This window comes from Mus musculus, chromosome 14 (assembly GCF_000001635.26).
Source record: "Mus musculus strain C57BL/6J chromosome 14, GRCm38.p6 C57BL/6J".
NCBI lineage: Eukaryota > Metazoa > Chordata > Mammalia > Rodentia > Muridae > Mus > Mus musculus.
Genome location: NC_000080.6, coordinates 64,613,388 through 64,639,805, shown reverse-complemented (window position 1 = coordinate 64,639,805; position 26,418 = coordinate 64,613,388). Strand labels below are relative to the sequence as shown.

General features: G+C 45.0%; 1 long non-coding RNA gene across 1 annotated transcript; it reads right to left on the bottom strand.

Annotated features, from left to right (window-relative positions):
- Nucleotides 1–1,620: 1,620 nt before the first annotated feature.
- Gm36924 lies at nt 1,621–15,229 on the bottom strand. The gene is made up of 3 exons (XR_383509.2): nt 15,114–15,229; nt 8,671–8,727; nt 1,621–1,806 (listed from the first exon to the last, which is right to left on the bottom strand). It is a non-coding gene; the product is annotated as a predicted gene, 36924 (long non-coding RNA).
- Nucleotides 15,230–26,418: the final 11,189 nt, after the last annotated feature.

The window sequence follows — 26,418 nt, the reverse complement described above, 5'->3', positions numbered from 1 at the left end:
CAAGAAGGGAGACTGGTTTCAGCTGGGCTGCAGCCTGCAAGCTGTTCTTCCTACCAGAAAGCCAGGAGCCAGGGAACCTCCCAGGGCCGCCCATGACTCATTCCCAGGCAGCTGAGGCAGGCCAGAAACAGAGGCACAGCTGTGTTCTGCTCACACCCTGCATCTTCCATGTCCTGCGTCTTCATGGGAAGGAACAAGGTCTCCTCAGAAAGAGAGACCGAGTTAACCAGGAATCGCTAGTCTAGGCAAACACGAGGCATGTGTAGAAAACTAGAGAAAAAATACAAGTGAATCTCAAGCAAAGAAATCTTCATGGATACATTGAGTTTTGAGGAACTCGCCCAGAGTCGTCTGTGTTGGGAGAGCAAGGACTCAACTCAGGAACAGATAGAGACCGGGCATTACTTATTTTATTTTTAAATTACTTTTATTTATTTGAATCAAGCATAGCATCTTTCTTTCTTTCTTTCTTTCTTTCTTTCTTTCTTTCTTTCTTTCTTTCTTCTTCTTCTTCTTCTTCTTCTTCTTCTTCTTCTTCTTCTTCTTCTTCTTCTCTTCCTCCTCCTCTTCCTCCTTCTTCTCCTTCTATTTAACTTTTTATTGATTCTTTGTGAATTTTGGATCATGTACCCTGTGATGGTTTGTATATTCTTGGACCAGGGAGTGGCACCATTTGGAGGTGTGGCCTTGTTGGAATAGGTGTGGCCTGGTTGGAGTAGGTGTGTCACCATGGGTGTGGGTTTAAGACTCTCACCCCAGTTGCCTAGAAGTCAGTCTTCCACTAGCAGCCTTTGGATGAAGACATAGAACTCTCAGCTCTGCCTGTGCCATGCCTGCCTGGATACTGCCATGCTCCCACCTTGATGATAATGGACTGAACCTCTGAACCTGTAAGCCAGCCCCAATTAAATGTTTTTTTATAAGACTTGCCTTGATCATGGTGTCTGTTCACAGCAGTAAAACCGTAACTAAGACATACCCCAATCCCATTCATCAATCTGTCCCTTCATACGCACCCTTCCCCCTTGCAACCTGCCTCCCCAAAGGAAAAAAAAAATCTCGTTGTGGAAGCTGTAGTGTGTCACAGTGTGTCCCGCAGTATACCCTCTTGTCCACACTTCTTCATTTGCAAATGTTCATTGCAGTGACTCATTGATCTGATTTGAAGCCCCTGGCTTCTGCTACCCCATCAATATTGGTTCCTCACTGGGACTCCTCTCAGATATGTTGTTGCCCTGTGTCATAGAGATCTTGCAGCTTTGAATCTGTAGGACTGGCTCTTTGACATGCTCCAGCAGTTCATAGATGGGGTAGATGTTGGGGTGGGCCAACTCAAAGCCCTGGATCTGGGCCTAAGTAGTAGCTGAACTAGTCAACCGGCCAGCCTCTCACACCCACACAACCAGGGCAAGCTCTTCAGCACTGCCAGGGCTAGCTCACCCAATGCCACAGCTAGCAATGAACAGAGAATGGCTCACTTTAATCTCAGCACTTGGGAGGCAGAGACTGGTGGATCTTTGCCAGTTTGGGGCCAGCTGGGCTACATTGTAACCCCTATTTCCAAAACAAAACATGTGATTATTTATTTATTTATTTATTTATTCATCCATTCTCTCATTGGTAGGGTGGGGTGTTGCATACTTACTGCAAAGTGCATGCATGTGGAAGTCAGAGGCTCTCAGTTGTCTCCTACTACGTGGGGCTTCAGGGTGGAACTCAGGTCATCAGGGTTGGTAACAAACATCTTTATCCACCGAGTCATCTGACCAGCACAGACTTTTCTCTTTCACTGTGTGAAAGCGACTCCTGCAGAACAAATTGAAAATGGCATTCAGAAAACATAGACCTTTAGCCAGGCAGTGATGTCCTGCATCTATCCTGGTCCTCTCAGCATGGAAGCAGGAGGATCAGGAGTTTGAGACCATCCAAAACTGGCTGCTATGTTCAAGACCAGCCTGTGTTATGTGAGTCCCTGTCTCAAAAGAAAGAAAAGGAAAGAACGACAACAACAACAACAATAACATTTGCCGGTGTGCATATACTACTATAATCTACAAATTGGGACAAATCTGCAGTTAGTGCTACACTCAGGGTTAAAGTCCTAAAGGAGTCTTAACAAATCAAAAAAGCCACACAGAGGTCAAGAGGAATTTTGGCAGAGGTTACTCAACTGACTGTTTCCAACGGAAGTTCTGTGCTAGCCACTAAGCATGTGAGAACGATCAGGCTCCCCAAGAAAGCCACACTCAGCAGCAGCCAGGCTCTTCAAATCTTGCTCAACATGACATACCAAAGCCATTGTTTAAACACAACTTTGACATATCATTTTTTTTCCACCTAACAACTTGACAGACTTTAAAAAAAAAAAAAAGAGTTATTTTACATTCACTAATTTGAGGAGATGCACACATGGAGGTCAGACAACTTGTGGTAGTCAGCTCTCTTTCCACGATACGGGCTTCAGGGGATCAAACTCATGTCCTCCAGCTTGCTGGCAAAGGCAAATTACCTTTATTCACAAGCCATTTCACAGCCGATTTGGCAAGTGTTTAAATGTTAGTGCCTTGGCTTTAGTTTGAGTAAGGTGACTGTCTTTTTTTAGAGGGACAGCCAGGACATAATTGTATTAGACAAAAACTCTATATGTAATCTATAAAAATTATATATGTTATTGCTAAATATAAAACATGAAAAATATGGTTATTTTGTGTCTTTTATTCTATTATTTATTTTCTGTTACATACATAGTGCTGATAAACAAAGTCACATACATCTATTTGACAGAGGCAATTAATAAGGCAAGTCATTTTAATATAGCATGTAGATCTGGGGATCATCTGCCTACATACAATCACAGCAATTGGGAGAGGGGTATAAAGGCAGGGGGCTACAAGTTCAAGTCCAGACGTGGACTATACAATGAGTTCTAGGCCAGCCTGAACCACATAGTGAGACTTAAGAAAACATAACATAGACTGGTTATCATAGCACTTGCCTTTAATCCCAGCACTCAGGAGGCAGAGGCAGGCCAGTTTCTGAGTTCGAGGCCAGTCTGGTCTACAAAGTGAGTTCCAGGATAGCCAGGTCTATACAGAGAAACCCTGTCTCGAAAAACACCAAAAAAAAAAAAAAATTACTTTCAGAATTATTTGCTTTACTTTATGTGTATGAGTATTTGGGCTACATGCATGTCTGTGTACCACATGCATGCTTGATGCCCTCAGAGGTCAGAAGTAGTCACCATATCCCCTGGAACTGGGACATGCTATGCCACACCCACAAGTGCTTGAGAGAACTACTTTGGACTGAGAAATGAACTCAGGTCCTCTGCAAGAACACAGTGTTGAGCCATCTCTCTAGCCCATATATGTATTATATACACTGTAGCTGTCTTCAGACACACCAGAAAAGGGCATCAGATCTCATTACGGATGGCTGTGAGCCATCATGTGGTTGCTGGGATTTGAACTCAGGACCTTCAGAAGAGCAGTCAATGCTCTTAACCGCTGAGCCATCTCTCCAACCCCACTTATATATTTTTGAGATACACGACTGTAATACATTTTCAAAAGACAGCATAAATATGATAGGACTGATAAACATGAACTGGTGTTTAATAAAAACAGCATGTTCCATTCTGTCCCATAATGTTGTGGGATATTTTTACTCTCTTCTTGCACCAGGAAGAAAAGGTCATTTGTGTCACCAGGGAAGGGAGCTGAGACTTGGGAGTGTTTGCAGAGTCAGACTTTACTAACATAACCCCCATTTACATTCGTTTCACCGTATATTTCCTAACTCCTTGCATTAATCAGCTTTCTCTAGCAGCATACACAACATTATAAGAGGGGATTTATTAAACAGCTTATAGGATCAGACTCTAAATAGTCCCACAATGGCTGATCTTACCACAGAGAAACCAGAAGCCAACACCGCTTATCCAAGGACCAGTGAGTCAGGCTTATGGGCTCAATGCCTCGGAGCCCCTGGATTGCTGTTAGAGCAAGTCAGTGTTCAGAGAGTCTGGAGCCAGATGCCCACAGTCAGTGACAGCAGCAAAGTGTTTACTGGGACACTGGAGAGATGGCTCAGCCATTAGAAGTCCTGTTGTTCTTGAAGAGGACATGGTTTCAGTTTCCAACACCTACATGGCTGTTCACAACTACCTGTAACTCCATTTCCAGGGGATCCAATTCCTTCTGACCCTCAGGCTTCTGCATGTGTTTGGTGGAAATAAACTCATTCAGGCACACAAACATGCATATAAACAGACACACACACACACACACACACACACACACACACACACACACACAGACACAGAGTCTTCAGCGTGTTGTAGCTCACCTTTAATCCCCAAACTTGGGAAGCAGCCAGGCAGATCTCTGTGAGTTTAAAGTAGCTTGGTCTGTACAGTGAGTTCCAGACCAGCCAGACTGTATAGTGAGAGAGACTCTCATTGTATAAGTGTAATAGATATAAAAATAAATAGAAATAGAAGTAGAAGTATTCTGGCTCCAGCAGAGTTTAGTGTGTGGATGTTCAAACCTCCTGGCTGGCCATTAGAAAGGGGTGCCTTTCTCAGGGAAAAATACAACCCCTGTTCTTCGATATGGTGAACACAGAGCGCATTCTGAACCCGCTATTTCTCAATTGTCTTTTGCTCAAAATAACCAATACATAAAAATGACATCCTTTGAGGTGGCATATGCTAGATCCTTAGTTGTAGTTGCTCTGACTTAACCCATCAGTGGATGGACTAGTAAGTTCTGAAAAAAATCAGTTTCACTGCGAAGGGTCTAGTACATTTATTACCAAAATGTCTTAAGTAGTTTTGTCATGGAACACTTTGGTTTTAACCTCTGAATTGAGAAATAAACTCACTATGTAGCCCAGGCAGTTCCCATCTTAGCCTCTTAAGTGCTGAGATTTCAGGTGTGCTCCACCAAGACAGCTTTACAGGAAAAAAAAAAAATGGCCTCATATACCTCAACTGATCTTGAACTTGCTCTGTACAGGAGGCTGGTCTTGAACTCTTGATCGGCTTGCTCCTGCCATCCTTACCCACCCCCCAAATGGGATTAAAGGCTTCTTTAGAGAAACTACATTCCTTCTGATTGACTGAGAAACACTTGGCTGTCTCGTCTAGTCTTGGGTTTGTAAGAGCCATCCTCCATATGTGGTCTTAACCTCCTTCTCCACCAAGCCTAAGCCAAAATTATGGTCCATGTAATATGCTCTGCTTTGGTTACTGGCCTTCCTAATTGAGTCCCTGTGTCCTTCCAACTGTCATTAAGATAGGTCAGGCACATAGCCTTCTATTTTAGTAACAACTGAATCATGCATTTGTTGGTATATAATCTGAACCCTTAAAACCACGGTCAGAATACTCCCAATGTTAAAAATTAAACAAATGCTATCCGAGTACAAACAAAGGTAGCTAGTGAGTCCACAGGCAAAGTCAAAGACTGACAGCTAACACTTGCAGTTGGAAGGCCTTTGGAGCTGTGTCCTTGGGTCATATCTTACCCAGTGGCAGTAGCAGTGGGCAATCTATTACTGGGGAGGAGCCAGAGAGCCAACATCCGCAGCTGTGGACATGGACAACGGACTATCTAGGCACTCTCCATGGGAAACTAAAGGCACGCTTGTTTTCAGCCCTATATTTTAGTCACTATGTAGGGTTTGTATTTGTCCCATGGTCTTCCACATTCTTCAATATAACTTAGGGCTCCCCAGTATCTTGGGGGAGGGGAGGGTTCTCCTACATTGTGAAACATTTGGCACTGAACTTGTAACACAACCACCATGAAAAGGAGACCCTCACTCATTCTGGTAGAGGTAGATGCTTGTGTAACTCTTTTAGAGAGAATCCTATATTTACTCTCCAGAGGAGTCTTACACTTGTTTATTAGTTTCAATCTGGTAATTCCACTTCTCAGAGACTTATCTTAAAGAAACAATGAGAATGGCAGCAAGATGCTCCACTGGCAAAGGCCTGGCCAAACTGAGTTTGATCCCAGAAACCCATGTGAAGGTGTGACGAGCTAACTGCATAAATTTATCCTCCCTCTTACATCTTACACACACACACACACACACACACACACACACACATGACCACGTGTGGGCTATGGTAAGCCCGCCTTCCATTTTCTTGGATTTATCCCAGTTCCCTCCCTTCACTCTTGTGAATGCTATCAACTTCCTTATTAGAACAGAAACTGGATATGATGACCGTAATAGGCACCGATGGGACGGGACGGTGGAGGCTGGGGTGGGACTGGGGCTTAGGCTGGCAAGGTGCATGGTTCAGGCTGCTATGTTCCAAGGCTGGAGGCCATCCTGGGGACAGCCTGGATAGTAAGCACTGACAGCCAAGGACGGACTGATCAAAGATGGCTGGCTGGTTGGAGGCGAAGACCAGAATAGAAACTAAAGCAGCAGTCAAGGTGCCAGGAGGTCAAGGCGAGTCTGAAACTGGTTCTCCTTCCAGGATGTTATCAGTAAACCATAAACCAGATTAGGAACCCAGGAAGTCAGGAAGGTGAGTGAGTCAAGGTGTGTTTGTGACCTGATTTGAAGACAGGCTTGTTTGCCTTTCTGAATCCTTCAGGGCAGGAACTGGGGTCATGGGCTATCCCAGGCACACAGAGAGCAGCTGGAGGAACAACTGTGGAGGACTACGTGGCTGTGGGTGGGTCCTGGGTATGAGGGACGGGAAGCCCTGGCAGTGCCACTGAGAGGACTATTTGGCTAGACTCACTGCAGGGAGCTTTTAAATAAATCCCAGAGTTCAGCCACACCCCAGGCCAATTATATTGGAATGTCTGGGGGTGGGGCTCAGAGTCAGTTGTTAATGTTTCCTTGGTGATTTAAATGTTCAGCGGGAGAACCTGGTGGGATCTCAGATCTGCTCCTTACAGAGGGTGCAGGTGGGGGATCAAGTGACCAGCCAGTAATTACGAAACAAACTTTTTTTTTTTAAGTGTCTAAAGAAATACTTAAGCCATTGTAAATATATGGGAGTATTTCTATTCTTTTATTTTATTGGGTCAGAAGTCTTACCATGTAGCTCTGGCTGGTCTGGAAGGAAGTCGTCCAGGCTAATCCAGGCTGGCCTCAACTCACAGAAGTCCTCCTGGCTCAGCCTCCCAAGTGTTGGGATTGATTACAAGGGTGCACCAATATGTTTGGTTACTGGCACAGGGGATGGAACAGAGGACTTTGTACATACCAGGCAGGCATTCTATCAATTGAGCCTGACCTGGTTCCAGATGGTTTTGATCAGAGATTTCTAAAGGCATAGTGATACTGTGGGAAGTGACTGGCCCCTGACATACAGGTCAGTCTCCTTCAGCACACATTTACTAACACTTGCAGTTAGGATCCACCTCAGTGAACACTGTCCTTCGTCAATGCTGCCAAAGGCACTATGAGGCCAGCAGTCGACAGCCTAGCTTTGCAGGTGCAGAGTCTAAGGGGAAATGGCTTCCCAAGGTTACAGACGAGCACAGAGTCGGGTGTGACTCCAGGATTTCTGACACAAACTGCCCTTTCTAGCTCTTTGCTGACTTGACTGCCCTCCACTGAACGACTGGGCTCTGATTATGCAGAGAGACACAAAGAGATCTAGTCCATTCTCCCCCTTGAGAGATGGACAGGGCTGGTGAGATGGCTCAGCAGTTAGGAGCACTGACTGCTCTTCCAAAGGTCCTGAGTTCAAATCCCAGCAACCACATGGTGGCTCACAACCATCCGTAATGAGATCTGATGCCCTCTTCTGGAGTGTCTGAAGACAGCTACAGTGTACTTACATATAATAAATAAATAAATAAATAAATATTAGAAAACATACCTTTAAAAAAAAAAGAGATGGACAGTTGTCTCCATATTCAAACACAATGAAGTTGGGTATGAAGGCTCATACCTGGAGTCACAGCATTCAGGAGGATTGTCACAAGTTAGAGCCCAGAGTAGGATTGTGGGGGTGGGAAAACCTGATAAGCTCAGTTGGTAAGACACTTCCCTAGCATGCCTGAAACCCTGGATCTGGTTCCCAGAGTGTGCAGTCATAGCCGATGATAGGCTCTCTGTTGGAGAGGTGGAGGTCAGAAGGTCAGAAATTCAAGGCCATCCTTGGGCACACAGCTAGTTTGAGGCCAGCCTGAACTACTGAGACCCTGCTTTAAATACATCACCACCGGGCTGGAGAGATGGCTCAGCAGTTAAGAGCACTGACCGCTCTTCCAGAGGTCCTGAGTTCAATTCCCAGTGACCACATGGTGGCTCACAACCCTCTATAATGGGGTCCGATGCACTCTTCTGATGTGTCTGAAGACAGCTACAGTGTACGCATATAAATAAATAAATCTTTTAAAAAAATACATCACCACCAAAACAAATCCCCAAAACCCTGGTGGCTCATGCCTTTAATCTCAGCACTCAGGAGACAGAGACAGAGGATCTCAATAAATTTGAGGCCAGACTCCAGAGTGAGTTCCAAGACAGCCAAGGCTACACAGAGAAATCCTATCCAGAAAAACCAAAAAGGTAAAAAAGAAAAAGAAAATGAAAGAAAAAGAGAGAGAGAGAGAGAGAGAGAGAAAGAGAGAAACCCTAAGGTTAATGAATGCCGAGAGAAAGTTTCACCTGTGCTCATGGACACACCTTGTCTTCCTCTCTGCTCTTCACCTGGAATGCTGCCCTTGTGCCTTCCTGCCTCACCTGAGGGCAGAAGAGAATGGAAAATGTTCACATGGCTGGGTTCTCAACTGACACCGGCCTCGGAAGTAATTTTCCTTCCCAAACTGGGATTTGTTTCCGTCCCTCTGTGTTTTACACCATCTTGAATGTCTGAAGTCTCCGTGACTCATGCTATAATATCTGCCACATTCTTTTTAGACACAGGGCATTTCTGCAATGTCACTTATTACCCCTCCCCCACCCCCACCCTCCCCTCCGTCCTTCCTTCCTTCTTTCACTCTCTCTGTCTCTCTCTTCTCTCTAATAATGTTTTAGCTAGCCCAGGCTAGCCTTGAACTCACTATGTAACCATAGATGGCCCTGAACTTCTGATCCTCCAGCTTTACGTTAGGATACAGGTGTGACCCACCAAACTCAGTTTATGGAGTGCTGCAGATTGGACCCAGGGCCTCTTTTCTGCTAGGTGAGCCCCCTACCGACTGAGTCACATTCCAGCCCCTCTTACCTTCCTGATTTTTCCTGGATCTTTATAACTGGAGATGACAAAAATCTATGGAGTCAAAGACTATTTCCGTTTGGGAAACAAGCTATTTCCAGCAATCTTTCAAATTAAATGGAGGGTCCAAAGTGTCTCTTATCAGTGCTGGTCTAGTTAAGAGCTATATCAGAGCTATAATAGTTGCCTGGGAGGGGGGTGGTCACCCTAGTAAGGACTTGGGACTGGGGGCTGTAGGAGGTAGTAGGTCTGATCCTAGGCAGGCTAGGCCAGTAGGGGTTCAGGCAGATAGGACCAATTAAAAGGGCAAGGAAGGCCTCAAGGGAAGTGTTTGTAGATTCCTGTTTATTCACTTTCCTTAATTCTAACAAATTACCTGAAGCTGGGTCCTTTACAAAGAAAAAAGGTTTGTCTAGCTTACTGCTTTATAGGCTGAAAGACTAAGATGGCACGGTGCCCTCATTTCAGCTTCCTTGGCTGTGTTGTTTGGTATCAGCATGAGCAGGACACTTAGAGGGTGAAGTGGGAACCAGAATGCCACCTAGACTTTCCAGCTCGCTCCATCAACAATCAATCCCGTCACAGGATGAAGTCCCAGTGAGCTACTCACCTTCCACAAGGACCCAGCTCTCTTCCTCCCTCCCTCCCTCCCTCCCTCCCTCCCTCCCTCCCTCCCTCTCTCTTTCCCTCCCTCCCTCTCTCTCTCCCTCCATTCCTCCCTCTCTCCATCCCCCCCTTCATCCCTTTCTTTCTAGAGATTTTTGGGTTTGGGTTTCTTTCTAAAGATTTACTTATTTCAGTTTTACGTTTTGTTTTGTTTTGTTTTTTGCCCTGATCACTTGCATGCAGTACCAGCAATGGCCAGAAGAGGGTACTGGACCAGAAGAGGGTACTATGGCTGGAGTTACAGACAGTTGTATGCCACTGTATGAGTGCTGGGAACTGAATCCAGGTCCTCAAGAAGAGCAGTCAGTGCTCTTGACCTCTGAGCCTTTTCTCCAGCCCAAGAAAACTCTTAAAGGTTCCATTCTCACATAGCCACAGTGGAGGCCAGACTTCCAACATGGGTTCTGCGGAAGGATAAACTATATTCAAACACAGTTGGTCTTGTCCCCCTCCCCTCCCCCCCACCCGGGCCCTGTAATTAGCTCGGGCTATGTAGTGAGATTCTGTTTCAAAACAAAACAAAACAAAACGACACAACACAACACCCAAAACCAAAACCAATAGTAGGGAGCTGGGGCTGTAGCTTAGTAGGTAGAACACTTTCCTCACACGCTTGAAGCCTGGTTTATGTCTGTAGTGTCAAATAAACTGGGCATGGTGCTGAAAAACCAGCACTTCCTGTGAAGGTAGGAGAATTAGAAGTTCAAAGTTACCCTCAGTTACATAGTGATTTTGACACCAGACGGGGCTTGGTGAGACCCAGTCTACAGAACAAAACCCAAACCCTCCATACTTTCCTGTGTGACTTCCAAGGTAGCTCAGGTGAGTGCCTGGAGAGATGGCTCAGCAGTGTAGAGTCTTTGCTGCTCGTGCAAAAGACCCGGGTTCTGTTCCCAACACCCACACAGAGGCTCATAACTGGCTGTAGTTCCAGTTCCAGGGAATCTAATACCCTTTTCTGACCTCCACAGGCACCAGGTACATATGTGGTGCATACATATACATGCAGGCAAAATACACATAAGCATAAAATAACACAAGAAATAAATCTATGAACAAGTAAATCTATTAAATAAGTAAAGAGTAACCGGCAAACAAATAAACAAATGCTCACCCGACTGGCACAGGTCTAATTGTCCAGTTCCTGAAAGGTCAGGATCAGAAACTGCCTGTCTCTCCTGGGGTTAACCTGTCTTTATTCTCTAGCTAGGGTGTTTATTCAGCATTTTAGGAGGAGAAAGCCACCCAGGTGTTGTATCTATAGGCCAATGAGATGAGAGAGGACCCTGATGGGCCAGGTAGGAGGTAAGAAGACCCCAATTCATCATCGTAGCTGTACATAATATACCCTGAACTAGAGCCTGCTTTGGCCAACCAGAGGTCAGCAGACAGGAAGGGCACTCAGCTGAGGTGACCTGCAGTGCTTGTGTATGTGGAGTGAAGGAGCCAGCCTGGTCCAAACCAAGGGAAACATAGAGAGTGAGCGACAATAGTAACCATGAGGTGTCTTATAAGGCGTGGTGTGTCTTATAAGGCGTGGTGTGGTGCGGGGGAGGGAAGGAGGACACTGTTGTACAGGGCGGGAGCAGAGGGCAGAGTGGCAGGGCAGACGTGCCTGGCGGTGTGATGGGGGCTGGGCAAAGTGATCACACCCAGCCAGACTCTGCTGTGAGTGTAGAGCTGAGAGGATTTCCTGTTGGTCATGGGATAAAGAAGGCACTATCGTCTTCACCCAGTGCTCAGTCCAGTGGTGGCATAGAGTACATTCACGCGGAGCACCGTGCATGCGTGCGGGGGTGGGGGGCGGAGCAGGGAGGGGGAAGAGAGGAGGAGGAGGGGAAGGGGAGAGGGATCTTTCATGTAGCCAGACTAGCCTCAGATTCCCATCGGTTACAGGTAGTTGCTGCCATACTTAGCATTAGCATCCGCGGAGCCGTGTGATGGGTAAATCTGCTCCATCTGAGCTGGGTTTTCATAGCTCCCATGACCTTGACCTTCAGGGAAGAAATCCTCAATCCTTGTTCCAGTTATAAAATTCCAGTTATAAAACTGGAATGCCTCGCCTGCCCTTTAAATCAATCCCCAGACTTGTGAGATGGCCCAGAGGATAAAGGCACTTGCAGGCACTTGCTGTGCAAGTTCTATGACCTGCGTTCATCCTTGTTACCCACACAACAGAAGGAGAGAGCAGCCTTCAAAACGTTTTTCTCTTACCTCTACCCAATACACCCTGGCATGAGTGTGCACTTCCACTCATACATAGAACAATTAAAATTAAAAATGAAATACACACACCACTCATGATGGCACCAAGCCTTTAATGCCAGAGCTCAGGAGGCAGATGCAGATGGAGCTCTGTGATCAGCCTGGTCTACATAGTAAGTTCCAGGAAGGCCAGGGCCACAAAACCAACCAACCAAACAAACAAACAGGAAAACCCCCAAACAAAAAACAAAACAAAGCAAAAAAAAATTATACACAAACCACAACTAATTCTCCCTTTCCTTTTCCTTGGTCATTACATTCTACTTCCTCTCTATGAACTTCACTGCCCTGGGGATCTCGTATGAGAGGAGTCATGTAGAATTTGCCCCTGTGACTGATTTAATTCTTTTAACCCAACATCCTTCAGGTTCTCCCAAGGTGCACTTCGGTGTTTAGCTGCTTGGAGGTAGTTTGCAAAGGCAGGGACTGCGGGGTGGGCCTTTCTCTGCTTTGCGGGCCGTGAGCGCCTCCTTGAGGCCATACGCAGAATCTTGTCCCTGAATTACTGCTAAAATGATGGTTGACCGGAAAAGTACGCACTTGGTTATATTTTAGCTTTTGTAGGTGAGTTGGCAAAGATGACCCTGAAGGAATGGCTCTGAGATAGGGAGTATAATATAACAGAAACTTTGAAAAGGATTGAGGCTCTCTTCCCTGAATGTCAAGGTCACAGGAGTTATGAAAACCGGGCACAAGCAGAGTATTTATACCAATCAACCCAGAGCAGCCAACTCGACAGAACTTGGAGACAAACAAGCAAATGCACAGAGGCTTTAAGTACATTCACTCTCTGTAGGGCTTTCTTGCATAAGTAATTATAGTCCCATGCAGGATGTTTTGCTGTTAATTCAGATATAGCCGGAGAAAACAGGATGGCCCAAGGGGCAAGAGGAAGTCTTTACTTCTTGCAAGATAGTCAAGGGTGAGAAGATTAAAGATAGCCTTGCCAGCTGGTAATGCTGTCAAGCTAGATTTGATGGAAACAGCTCACAGTTGATCAAGGTGCTTGGAGACTCATCCGAGCATCTGTAAGATAGCTCAGAGTGCTTGCCCAGCAGGCGTGCATTCACAGGAGTGCATGAACCAGGAACTCAAATGTCTGTAAGCCCCACGGAGAGGTGGAGTCAGGAGATTCAGGAGTTCAAGGTCAGCCTTGGTTATGCAGCAAGTTTGAGGCCATCTTGGCCAGCACAGGCTGTGTCTAGCTGTACTTATATTTTTCTGCACAGATTTTTTAAGGTCCAGGCTTATTTATTTATAGATAGAGTCTTACTCTGTAGCCTAGAGTGGCTTTGAACTCTGGTCTTAGTCTCCCTAGTTCCAGAATTACAGGAGTGAACCATCACCTGTCGCTTTTTTAGATTTATTAACTAAATCTAGGGACTTTTAGTGTTTGCTTGTTTTATTTTTGTTTTGTTATGCTCTGTTTTGCCTGATTGGTTGGGATTAAAGCTAGTCTGTCTAGCTTCAAAGGTTGGGGGGGGGGGGGAGTCAACATTAATACAACATCGCCACCTTGTGACTAACATGCTTTCTCAACGTGGCAGGCCTTAACCTCTGTCGTTCACTTACGGAGTTTGCAGTGCTGACTCCCAGACCTCCTGAGCTTTGTTGGTTGTTAGTCTTGACCATTAAATATGTACTATATGTAAACACACACACACACACACACACACACACACACACACACATCTAGGGCGCTGTGCACCCTCATTTCCTTCCTCTTACCATCTTTGTAAACTTTGGACAAAAGCCTCTGAAGAACTTACACCTTTCAACCTGAAATCTACATTTTAAAAACTAGGGACCTGTCTTTCACAGCGCTAGAAGGTTCTGTGCAAGACCCCAAAGGAGGAAAGCAATCGACACTCCTGGCCAGATGTCACCTCGATGAACCACAACCATGATTAGCCTGGCAAGGCATTTCTAAAGGTGCAATAGTGATAATCATATATCTAGGCATTTAGCGGCCTGCTCAAAGGAGGAAACTCTTGCTGGATATGGGAAATCTAACCAACCACCTGGGGCTAGTGATGTCATGGATCCTAGATGAGAGCCTATGCCTGCCATTTTGCCAGAACAACATACTACCTAGCCATATTTTAAATACTTGTTCTTTAAAAAAAACAAAAAGATTTATTTAATTATAAGTACACTGTCGATGTCTTTAGACACACCAGAAGAGGGCATCAGATCTCATTACAGATGGTCATAAACCACCATGTGGTTGCTGGGATTTGAACTCAGGACCGTTGGAAGAACAGTCAGTGCTCTCAACTGCTGAGCCATCTCTCCAGCCCTAAATGCTTGTTCTTATACCCCACAGGCAAGTGGAGCTTTCACCCCTCCTCAAAGAAGCTGTTGTTTGCACTGGATGGAGAGCATCACAGAAAGCCACAGCTGGTTAAAATACAAAGAAACAATGGAGTGTGGAGTGCCCAGCCCCAACAACTGTATCTACAACACAACTCCCGCACCTAGGCTCAGGGAAGACTGTAGAAGAGGGGTCAGAATACTTGTAAGAGCCAAATGATCGAGACCGTAAATCTCCTGTGAGGCTGTGTCTCCTGGAAACGGCAGGGAACCTGCATCCATGATGCCTCTGCAGTACAGCTAATGAAACAAAACCTGAGCTACGACAATAGCAATAGAGAGACGTGCAAACAGACAATAGCAATAGACATACAAACGGGGAAGGGGCACGTCTGGGGGCGGGGGGCATTCCTAGACAAAGAACTACAGGCAACTAATGACTACTGAGAGAAGAATTAGCCTCTCCCAGAAATCAGCCCCTTAATTGTCATCCCTTAAATCTTCGCGTACAAGCAACACTAAATGGACTCGTCCGGTTGTATTTAAGCATTTCCCACCCACTCTCCCCACACATCAGAAAAGGAGGCCATGAATCTGAGAAGGAATAAGTAGAGGCATAGAAGGAGCTGAAGGGAGAGGACACGGGAGGGTGAAATGATGTAATTACCTTTTAATTAAAAAACCCATTAGGAGCTGTTGGGATCTTGTAACACTGGTCATTTCGAGTGCTCAGAAACTTAATGTGTTTATCATCCGTGTCCCAAACAAGCAAAAACTGAAGGACCAAATTTGGTTGTTTCTTTAAAAATTCAGTTTTTTTTTTTTTTTTGGCAGGCAGCCTGTATCCCTGCGGGCCTTCAGAAGAAAAAACTAGAGCCGGGTTTGCATGGAGCAAGCACTGCCCTCTAGTGGGTACCTGTGATACTACAGCTTAGGAGGAAGCCTCTGGGAGCTATTGAGCTATTGAATGCTTTCACAATGGTCTGTTTTATTTATTTTTTGTGTGTATGGGTGTGTGTGTGGGGGGGGGTATGGGTATGGATATGGGTATTGTCTTAGTCAGGGTTTCTATTCCTGCACAAAACATTATGACCAAGGAGCAGGTTGGGAAGGAATGGGTTTATTCAGCTTACATTTCCACATTGCTACTCATCACCAAAGGAAGTCAGGACTGGAACTCAAGCAGGTCAGGAAACAGGAGCTGATGCAGAGGCCATGGAGAGATGTTACTTACTGGCTTGCTTCCCCTGGCTTGCTCAGCTTGCTTTCTTATAGAAGCCAGTACTACCAGCCCAGGGATGGCACCACACACAATGGGCCCTCTTACCCTTGATCACTAATTGACGAAATGCTCCACAGCTAGATCTCTTGGAGGCATTTCCACAACTGAAGCTCCTTTCTCTGTGATAACTCCAGCCAGTGTCAAGTTGACACACAAAACTAGCCAGTACAGGTACAGATATGTGTGTGCCTTTGGAGGCCAGATGACAACCTGCAGAGTCACTTCTCTCTCTCTCCGTCAAGGACGGCCCAGGGATTGAATTCAGGTCACTGAGCTTTGGTCGCAAGCACCTTTACCAGCTGAGCCATCTCATCTCTCGGGACTCTGAAATTTTCTCTTACAGCTTCTGATCTGCTTTCCACACTGCAGGAGCGCATACTGTCTTCAGTGCTTTATCTGATCAGACTTCCTCTGACACTCATAAGTAGCTATACATGACCTAATTTCAGGCTCCTTGATTTCCTGTACCTCTTACAAAAAGTATCCAGACCACCCACTATCCAGGCTTCCTGCAGCCCATTTCATTCTGTTGTTGTTCTGTAGAGCTATGGCTGGAACCCAGGGCTTTGTGTACCCCGGGCAAATATTCTACCAACTGAGCTACATTCCAGCCTCTAGCAACTGTCCTTTATTGTGACCTGCAAGGACAATATGTTCTTGCTTTTCTAACTCTGCACCAAGTTACTTGTTGTTAAAAATAACATATACAGTCATTTATGCAAAGTGCTTTTGTGGAGAGCAGAGAGAGCCCTAAGTGTGTGAACACTGAGTGAATGTGTATGGTTGCCATGAGCACAGCCATGGCCGTGAGGGGCTTTGAGTGGGGGTGTTGATTATGTACCCTATAGCTCTCTCTCTTCTCAATATTTACTGTCTGAAGACTGTTCCCCTACAGAGGCTGCCCTCACTGAGAATAGCTAAACCTGTCCATTTGATCTAGCAGTACACCATAACACCACCTCTTTGTTTATCTGTATCTAATAACTCTGCCTCCCTATTCAGTTGTATGCAGTAACCTCACTGCTGTTTAATTCTATACAACAAACATGCTGAGCTTTGGGGCCCTTTGGCTTCTCCGTCAGAAAGCCCAGTTGATCTGCCCGATCCCAGTGTGACTGTGTCTTTGTGTCTGTCTTTTCTTCATTCGCTCTATGCTCCCGGTCTGGACAATCCCTGGAAGCTGTGCAAGGATGCTTTAGGAAAGAACACCAAAGGGTATTATTTCCCACCAAGTATGAGAAAGATTCAGAGAGCAAGAAGAGGAAATACACAGTTCTACCCACGATCTACTCAAATGCTGTGGGCTACAAAGATTTCCCCTCCTTGCCAAGAACACCTCCCATCCCTCCTCACTCCGGCCCTGACCCTTGACACTAAGGAAAAGGCTCACTATGTAACCCTGACTGGCGTGGAAGTCACAGAGATTCACCTGCCTCTGTTGACATTAAAGGTGTGCATCCTTTATCTTTATATGGTAATTTAAAGCATACGGAGAGACTGTTGCCAGGGAAACAGAAGGTAGGCTCTGGTGTTGATTATGAGGGAGGGGGTCCATCTTCAAGAGCCCCAAGGCTATAAATCCCTATAACATAATTGCCTTAAGAATTGAGACCCTAAAATCATTAAGGAACCAGACCAGGGACCAGAGCCCCCAAATATTTTTTGACATTTCTGGCCTCTAGCCAGGGTTGGACCAAGGGACATTTCCAGCTTCTGGCCCAGGCCACAAAATCAAGGTATCATCCTTAAACTGCTTGCTTTTTCTCTCTCCTGTCCTCATCAGTAGTGCTTCTCAATAGTTCCTTTAAAAAGTCTGAACTCACCAGCATTGCTAAGGACAAGGAGCACAGAGACTCTGCTGATACAAGTTAGCATAACTGCCGTGGGAAGAGGCTGGCAATGGTAACAGGTGAAGCAGATTCTCTCCTGGATTCGTTCCTTGGGGAAACCTGCACACATGGGGAGCAAGGGTGTATTCACAAGAGGAGCAGTAATGCAGGGTAGAAACAACACAGATGTCCGCCATCAGCATAATGTATGATTAAGCTGTTGCGTAAGCCTGTCATGGAAGATCATGGTGAAGGGTGAATGAAGCAGACCTATTTTCAGGGAAGAAGGACGAATCTAGAAACTTCCTGTTGAAGGGCAATAAACATAACACAATAGAGTTAGCACAGTGTTAATCTCTAAAAAAAAAGATTTATTTACTTATTTTATGTATATGAGTACAACATTGCTCCCTTCAGAAAGACCAGAAGAGGGCATCAGATTCTTACAGATGGTTGTGAGCCACCACACCATGTGGTTGCTGGGACTTGAACTCAGGACCTCTGGAAGAGGAGTCGGTGCTCTTAACCACTGAACCATCTCTCCAGCATGTTAATCCTTTCTGATAAAGTTCAAAACCAGGGCTGGAGAGATGGCTCAGAGGTTAAGTGCACCGACTGCTCTTCCGAAGGTCCTGAGTTCAAATCCCAGCAACCACGTGGTGCCTCACAAACATCTGTAATGAGATCTGACACCCTCTTCTGGTATCTAAAGACAGCTACAGTGTACTTACATATAATAAATAAATAAATCTTTTAAAAAAAAAACTTGTAAAAAAAAAGATCAAAACCAGCCACAATTAAAATGTGTAGAATGCAAAAGCAATTTAAAGAGAATGTATCAAGAGATAAAAAAAAATAAGAAAGTGATTATCAAACAAAAAACAAAACAGACAAAACCAGGACAAGCCTGAGCTTGGTGGCTTCTGTCTGTCTGTAATATCAGTATCTGTATTAGTGTGTAGACCAGCAGTTCTCAACCTGTGAGTTTCAACTCCTTTGGCAAAACTCTATCTCCAAAAATTAGAGTAGCAAAATTAAAGTTATGAAGTAGCAACAAAAGTAACTTTAAGGAACATGAGTTGGGGGTCTGGGAATCACTTCGCAAAACACTCAGACACCAATCTCAGTCAAATAGGGATGGTTTATTGAACACCACACCCCAAGACTGATTGATCAGGGACACAGACTAGACTTGAGTTAGTATCCTATAGGGCGTTTAGGCCTAAAATCCACAAACATCTGAGCCAAGTTACTTCACCAATCAGGATTTACGGATAGAGGATTTCCTTAGAAGCATGTCTTTGTTGTACACTTATTCGGTTCCCATGGCCATGACATGGCTGTCAGCAGGGAAAGGCACTTACCACCAAGCCTGACAGCCTGAATTCAAGCCTTGGGGCTCACATAGAGAGAGAATGGTTTTCTGTAAGAGGCCTTCTACTTCTGTGTTCACAAGCATGCACACACACAAATAAAAATAAATGACAAAAATAAAACCCTCTCCAAACCCAACAACAACAGGAGTTGTAGAACTAAAAGCAGGGACATTGTCCTACTATTTTATTTATTTATTTTTCTAAAGAGTTATTTATTTTATGTATATGAGTACACTGTAGCTGTAGAGATGGTTGTGAGCCATCATGTGGTTGCTGGGAATTTGACTCAGGACTTCTGCTCGCTCCAGCTCAAAGATTTATTTATTATTATACGTAAGTACACTGTAGCTGTCTTTAGACACACCAGAAGAGGGCATCAGATCTCGTTACAGATGGTTGTGAGCCACCATGTGGTTGCTGGGATTTGAACTTAGGACCTTTGGAAGAGCAGTCAGTGCTTTTACCGGCTGAGCCATCTCAGCAGCCCTGTGCTACTATTTTAAACCATGTCTAATTAATTAATATAGAGCATAGGTAACATAGATATGGGAAGAGAATCAGGAAGAGTGAATTCTGTATGTTCAATCTCCTGTTCTCCTGACCTGGAAGCTGGGCGCTGCCCCCTACCCGCCCCCCCCCCCCCAACCCCCAACACCAAAGCATTCATCACCCAGTACTGTGTCCCACAGTGAAGTAGATTGAGGAGGCTAGATCTCAGGTGGAGGTTCACGGGCAGAGCCCTCACCTTGGAAGCTTATGGCAAAGAGGGTAATGGGATTGTCTATTCTATGTTTCCTGTTGCGGCTGTCAGATGGGAAGCTAGCCTGGATCGATGGAGGGTCTGACCCAGGACAGCAAATCTCATTTCCTGCTGTAACTACAGAAAGAAAGTTCTTCCCCAGAGGACTGGGGGTCAGGCATTCTGGATGGAGGGCGAGGCTGCCCTCCTGTGTTTACCCTGAAGATGAGGGGTAAACTGTACTCAGGGTTATAGGAGGTTAGGCTCTGTCTTCAAGGTATTTGTCATAGACTGGAAAGATGAATGTGAGTCCGGAGCTGGAGGACAACTTAACATTTAAAATTTGTGGCTTTAATTACCAGTGTCTTATCAGCGGGAAGCTTTGCAGATGTTATGCTAGAAAAACAGGAATCTATAGGAAAAAAAAAAATTAGACACAGCTCCTGAAAAGATCGTTCATATAAAACCCAATTCAAACAGTAGTGTTCACTCAAAATCACAAATGGGGTCACAGCCACAGCCACACTGTTCCTTATGTAACTGACTGACCTGAAAGCAGCTAAGCTTGGACAAATACATAGAAATAGTGGCTTCTGGCAGTAGGGTAAGTGATCAGTTGTTAATTCCCAATTATAGCAGTACAATACAAACTTTTTTTTTTTTTTTTAATCCTCCAGACTCAGACTCCCTATGTATCCCTGACTGGCCTGGAACAGAGATTTGCCTGCCTCTGCCTTTGGAGTTCTGGGAATAAGGGTACACACCAGGTCTAGCCTAGCCCAACCTTTTTGAGGAACAATTCGACAACATTCGTTTAAAAAATACATTCCTGGTGATGTAGATTGTTCATGCCAGCACTCTGGAGGCAGAGCCAGGCAGATGGTTATGAGTTTGAGGCTAGTCTGATCAGCATAGAGAGTTCAGACTAGCCAGAGCCACATAGTGAGATCCTGTGGCAAAAATAAAAATTAATATTAAAAGAAAAAAAGTGTCTGCAGTGATGGCTTAGCTGTTAAAATCATTTCCACTTTCCCCAGTCATCTGCCCAGCCCATACACTGAAATCTTGAGTCATGTGAATGTTACTTATTTAAATCAAAATGTCAAAAAGAGACTTCAAGGTACACTCAATAATACATTATTATAGCCCAGAAGGGAAAAATATCCAAATATCCATTTGACTTGTATATCTATTTTAATTTCCTTTTCTGCTGCTGTGATGGAAACATCTCGACAAAAGCAACTTGAGAGAAAGGGTAACTCGGCTAACACTTCTAGTGTCCACTCCGTCACTAGAGAGGTCAAGGACCTTGAGGCAGCTGGTCTCATCAGGGGCTCTCAGTCTGGCGAAGCTCTTATCCTCTGAGCCATCTCCACAGGTTTCCCCCTTTCTTTCTTTTCTTTTTTCTTTAAAAAATATTTTTTAAAATGATTTATTTACTTTATGTATGTGAGTACACTATCGCTTTCTTCAGACACACCAGAAGAGGGCATTGGATTGCTCTTAACCACTGAGCCATCTCTTCAGTCCTCCTCCTCCTTCTCCTCCTCCTCCTCATCCTCCTCATCCTCCTCTTCCTTCTTTAAGGTAGGGTCTCTATGTAGTCTTGGCTGTCCTGGGACTCACTTTGTAGATCAGGATAGTGTTCAATTTAACAATGATCCACCTGTCTCCTGAGTGCTGGGATTAAGTGTGCTCCACTACAGCTGGCTATGGTTTTCTTTTTTAATACACATTTAAAAATTTGTAAGTGTCTTTTAACACACCATTCCTGACATTTGTTGTGTTCTGGACCCAGTGTAGACAGAGAGATAAGAGCAGGAAAAAGACACTGCACCTTCGAGGGCAGAACTGAGAATCATGGGAGGTCAAAAGGGATTTATAGCTGGCACCCATACAATGCAATAAGTCCGATTAGGATAGGTGATGCATCCTGGAAGGTCTAGGAAGACTTGAAATATGTCCCCCCCACCCAGGATTCTGTGAGGAAGAGAAGGGAGTGTCATAGTAACCCAGGTAGGGTTGACCAGGGGCTGGCTAGGTTTGGAGACTGGGTTGGACCATTGTTTCATTACATCACTGACTGTCCTGTAATTAGCAGGATGTGGGTGTGAGAGTGAGGAAGAGGGAGTTTGTTCCACATGGTTCGATTTGAGGTGTCAAGTTAAGTTTGGAATTACTTAAAGAGCAGCAGAAATGTTAGTCAGTATTGGGATTCATAGACTGTATGACAGGGTCCCTACCCCACAGAAAGGCATACAATCTGGTCGATGGGGGAAATGACATTAACTCCCCTCTGTTGTTGGTCTGAGCCAGCATTTCCATTTCCCTAACACACGTTGTTTTGCTGAAACCACTTCATCTCTCCCCTGCAACATGTGTCAAAGAATGTGTTAGAGAGCACCACCAAATAAATGCCTTTGCTATCCAAGGGTGCTATGGGGCCCTTTTCTTTTCTTTTCTTTTCTTTTCTTTTCTTTTCTTTTCTTTTCTTTTCTTTTCTTTTCTCTTCTCTTCTCTTCTCTTCTCTTCTTTCCTTTCCATTCCTTTTTTTTTTCTTCTTTTCTTTCTTCTTTTTGAGACAGGACCTTACAATGCAACCTCAGAACTTGCTATATAGACCAGACTGGTCTTGAATGCAGAGATCAACCTGCTTCTACATCTGAGTGCTGGGATTAAAGGAGTGGACCACCAGCCTCCACTTGGCAGTGTATGCCTTTAATCTCAGCATTTGGAAGCAGACGTAGGTAGATCTCCATGAGTTCTAGGCTAGTTTGATGTACATAATATATATGTTCCAGGACAGTCAGGACTATGTAGAGAGACCCTACAGAAACAAACAAACAAACAAACAAACAAACAAACAAGTGTGTCTGCCACCACACTGAGCTGCTCCAACCTCTTAGCTATTTAACTTTTAAAAATATTGTTTAATTTATGTACTTTTTTGTTGTACTCAAGTACTCTATCTGTGTGTATACCTGCATGCCAGAAGAGGGCATCAGACCCCTTTATAGATGGTTGTGAGCCACAATATGGGTACTAGGAATTGAATTCAGGACCTCTGGAAGAGCAGTCAGTGCTCTTAACTGCTGAGCCATCTCTCAAGTCCCTTAAGTATTTATTTTTTTTAAAAATGTATTTTATGTGTATGGGTGTTTTGCCTGTATATATGTTTGTGCACCATGCCTCTTTGGAGGTCAGAGGAAGCCATTAGATCCCCTGGAGTTGGGGTTACAGTTGGTTGTGATCCACTTTGTGGGTTCTAGGAATTGAACCTGGGTCCTCTGGAAGAGCACAAGTTGTAATTGCAGCACTCAGGAGACAGAGTTATCTTTGGTTGTAGTGAAATCAAGACCAGTCTCAAAATCAACAAACAAAAATATTTGGTCAACAGACACATGGTTTAACAGTGAGCGCTTGCAAGTTAGACAGGTAGAAGGCCTATCAGGACTAGACTGATAAGAGTCTGGAGCTGCAGTGTTTCAGAGGAACGAACGTCTCAGACAACCCGTGTCTGCGTTTGTCCTACCTTGTTGGTAAAAGGGGGTCCTCATGTTTGACAGGACAGAGAAAAGATGGAATGGGCTGTGAGGGAGCATAGTCCTCCCCACTGTGGACGGCCTTCAGGTTATAGTCCTTCTCCAGCCGGTGTCTGCCAACCCAACGCGCATGCGCTGCTTAGTGGGTAGCAGAATGCTAGATGGCTTTCTAGTCTGGGACTCTTTGTTCCCTGGTTGTTTTCGTTTTTTTGTAACTGCCTTGGCTGTCTTTTCCTTTACAAATCTGTGTCCTGGTTGTAGAGCTGGCTTGGGGCGAGCTGTCCATCTGGGTTTGTTTGATTGTAAAGCGCTGCCTTGTATTTAAAATTACCGTGGTCCGTGCTCAAGAGCAGACCCAAGGGTGCTGTTTCCTAGCCCAGAGATTACAAGAAGCCGCTCGGGTTTACCCCAGCACAGGAGGCAAGCGATCTGGGGAGTCATCTGGTGTTCTGAGATACTCTATTTGTCCTCAAGCTCCGGCAGATGAGGCCAGGAGCATCCGTGGGCTGCCAATCTTCTTTGCACACTGCAGATAACTTGCAGAGATCTTAGTTTGAAGCTATAACTTAGATAACACATATTTTTTTGGTGGCTTATGGATAGTCAAAAATAATGCTTGCAGTACTCCAACTTTGTGCCGATGTCCGTTGTCGGCCTAGGAAAGAAGGTGATTCTGTCCTTCTCTTTTTCTTTCTTTTTTTGTTTTTTCGAGACAGGGTTTCTCTGTGTAGCCCTGGCTGTCCTGGAACTCACTTTGTAGACCAGGCTGGCCTCGAACTCAGAAATCCGCCTGCCTCTGCCTCCCAAGTGCTGGGATTAAAGGCGTGCACCACCACTGCCCGGCCGATTCTATCCTTTTCAATGAAAGTAAATCTGTTCAACATAATAATTTTCAGGGTAAATGTTTCTGTTACTAATACTACCCACACATAAATACACACATACGCCACCACCACACACATATATCCCATATACACCACACACACACTCCACACATACTATATATACACATCATATATACATATATCACACATCCACACTCACATCCATACCTCCACCATACCACCTCTCTCTCTTTCTCTCTCTCTGTCTCTCTGTCTGTCTGTCTGTCTGTCTGTCTGTCTGTCTCTCTCTCTCACACACACACACCATACTTAACAACCTTTAGAAAGAACCCTAGAGTTATTAAATACTAATTATAATTCAGCCCTTTATACACATCACTGCATTTGACCCCAAGCAACCTTGAAATTGAAATTATCATTGGAGTTTAGCCAGTAAGAAAAAGAACTCAGCCACGTCACCATGGTTGGGTACCAGAAAGGGGGGGCTAAATCTAATTTTTCTGACTCTAGGGCTTTGGATTTTGTTTGCATGCTGTGATGCCCCCAGTGTTTTATGACTTAAAGATTTTCGAGTACGCTTTGGACCTCTTGCCTGGTTAGTGGCATGCATATGGCTCTCCGGGATGGCACAGTGCAGAGGCACTGCCTTGGCCTGGAGAGATGGCTCTGTAGGTCAATGCTCAGGGCTCAAGCATGAGGATCTGAGTTTGGAGCCCCACGGTCCAGGGAAATCTCTGTGTGCGCATGCAAATATTGGTAACCCAAGCCCTGCTGGGAAGGGCGGAGAGAGGAAGGTCCTGCAGCTCCCTGACCAGCCAGGTAGTGAGTACGAGGTTCGGTGAGGAAGCCTGTCTCAAAGACTAAGGTGGAGAGAATAGAGAAAGAACACATGAACCTCCGGTTTCCATAAGTAAGCACACAGGTACATAGCACAGATAACACACACATACAGATAACACACACACACACACACACACACACAAGGGGAGGGAAGAGAGAGTGGTGAGGGGAAGGGGTGGGAGAGAAGCACACCCCAAGAGAAAGATTAATTATTTAATTTTTAGATAGAACTGCAGAAATCAATTTCGGGAGATACTCAGTAAGAAATGAAAAATTGTCTTTTTTTTTTTTTTTTTTTTTACAACGGCAAGAGAATCTTTTTAAGAATCCAACTCAAAAAAACATTGGTGTCAGGGAAAGGTAGAGAGGGACAAGCGACACTGACTTTTCTCCAAGAGGGAAGTCACAGAAATATACATGCTTAAATGCAATAATCGGGGACTGGAGAGATGGCTCAGTGGCTAAGAGCACTTGTTGCTTCTGCAGAGGATCAGGTTTGGTTCCCAACATGCAGAGGGTGGCTCACAATCATCTGTAATGCCAGTTCCAGAAGATCTGATGACTTCCTCTGACTTCAGTAAGCACCAAGCATGCACATGGTACACACACACACACACACACACACACACACACCCCTGCAGGCAAAATACTCATGCGTTAAGATACTAGGAAGCATTCTTGTGAGTGTGTGTGTGTGTGGTGCATGCAGAAGTCACAGGAGGACTTTGGGGGGTCTTCTATTGGATTCTATTAGGATTCTCTTCATCCTAATTCTATTTATTTATGTATTCTCTATTTAATGTATATGAATACGCTGTCACTTGTTGAGGGAAATATTAAAAAAGGAACCAGCACATTGCCATTCTAGTGCCAGCAACTCTCAGCCTCAGAGACCTGGCTGGCCATGCGCTGACCAGTTTTTTATCTCGTGGAGATTCTGACTCTGAACTCCAAAATCTCTCTACTCAGCTCACTAGGTTCCCACTGGCAAGTTGTTACGCCAACCCCGTTCTTCAAATCCCCAATGGCCTTTGTGGAACACCTCAGGCAAACCCACGCTTTGCCGCTGTACCTTTCTCTCTTGAACCCAGACGAGCCTCGGCGTGAAGGAAAACGCAACACAAACTTAGTTCAGAAACAATGGTAACTCAATCTCTGGGTGCAACAACTAAAACCTAATCTTGTAAGCCTTATTAAAATCTGATTCCTAGCCGGGTGTGGTGGCGCACACTTTTAAATCCCAGCACTTGGGAGGCAGAGGCAGGCGGATTTCTGAGTTTGGGGCCAGCCTGGTCTACAGAGTGCTTTCCAGGACAGCCAGGGCTATCCAGAGAAACCAGAGAAACCCTGTCTCGAAAAAACAACACACACACACACACACACACACACACACACACACACACACACACACACCTGATTCCTCTGGTGGCGAATCTGCCATGATACGGAGGAAGCTCTAGCAGCTACATCTTTCTGCTGTCCCATTCAAAAGAAGAACCTAACTTCCACCTTCTTCCTC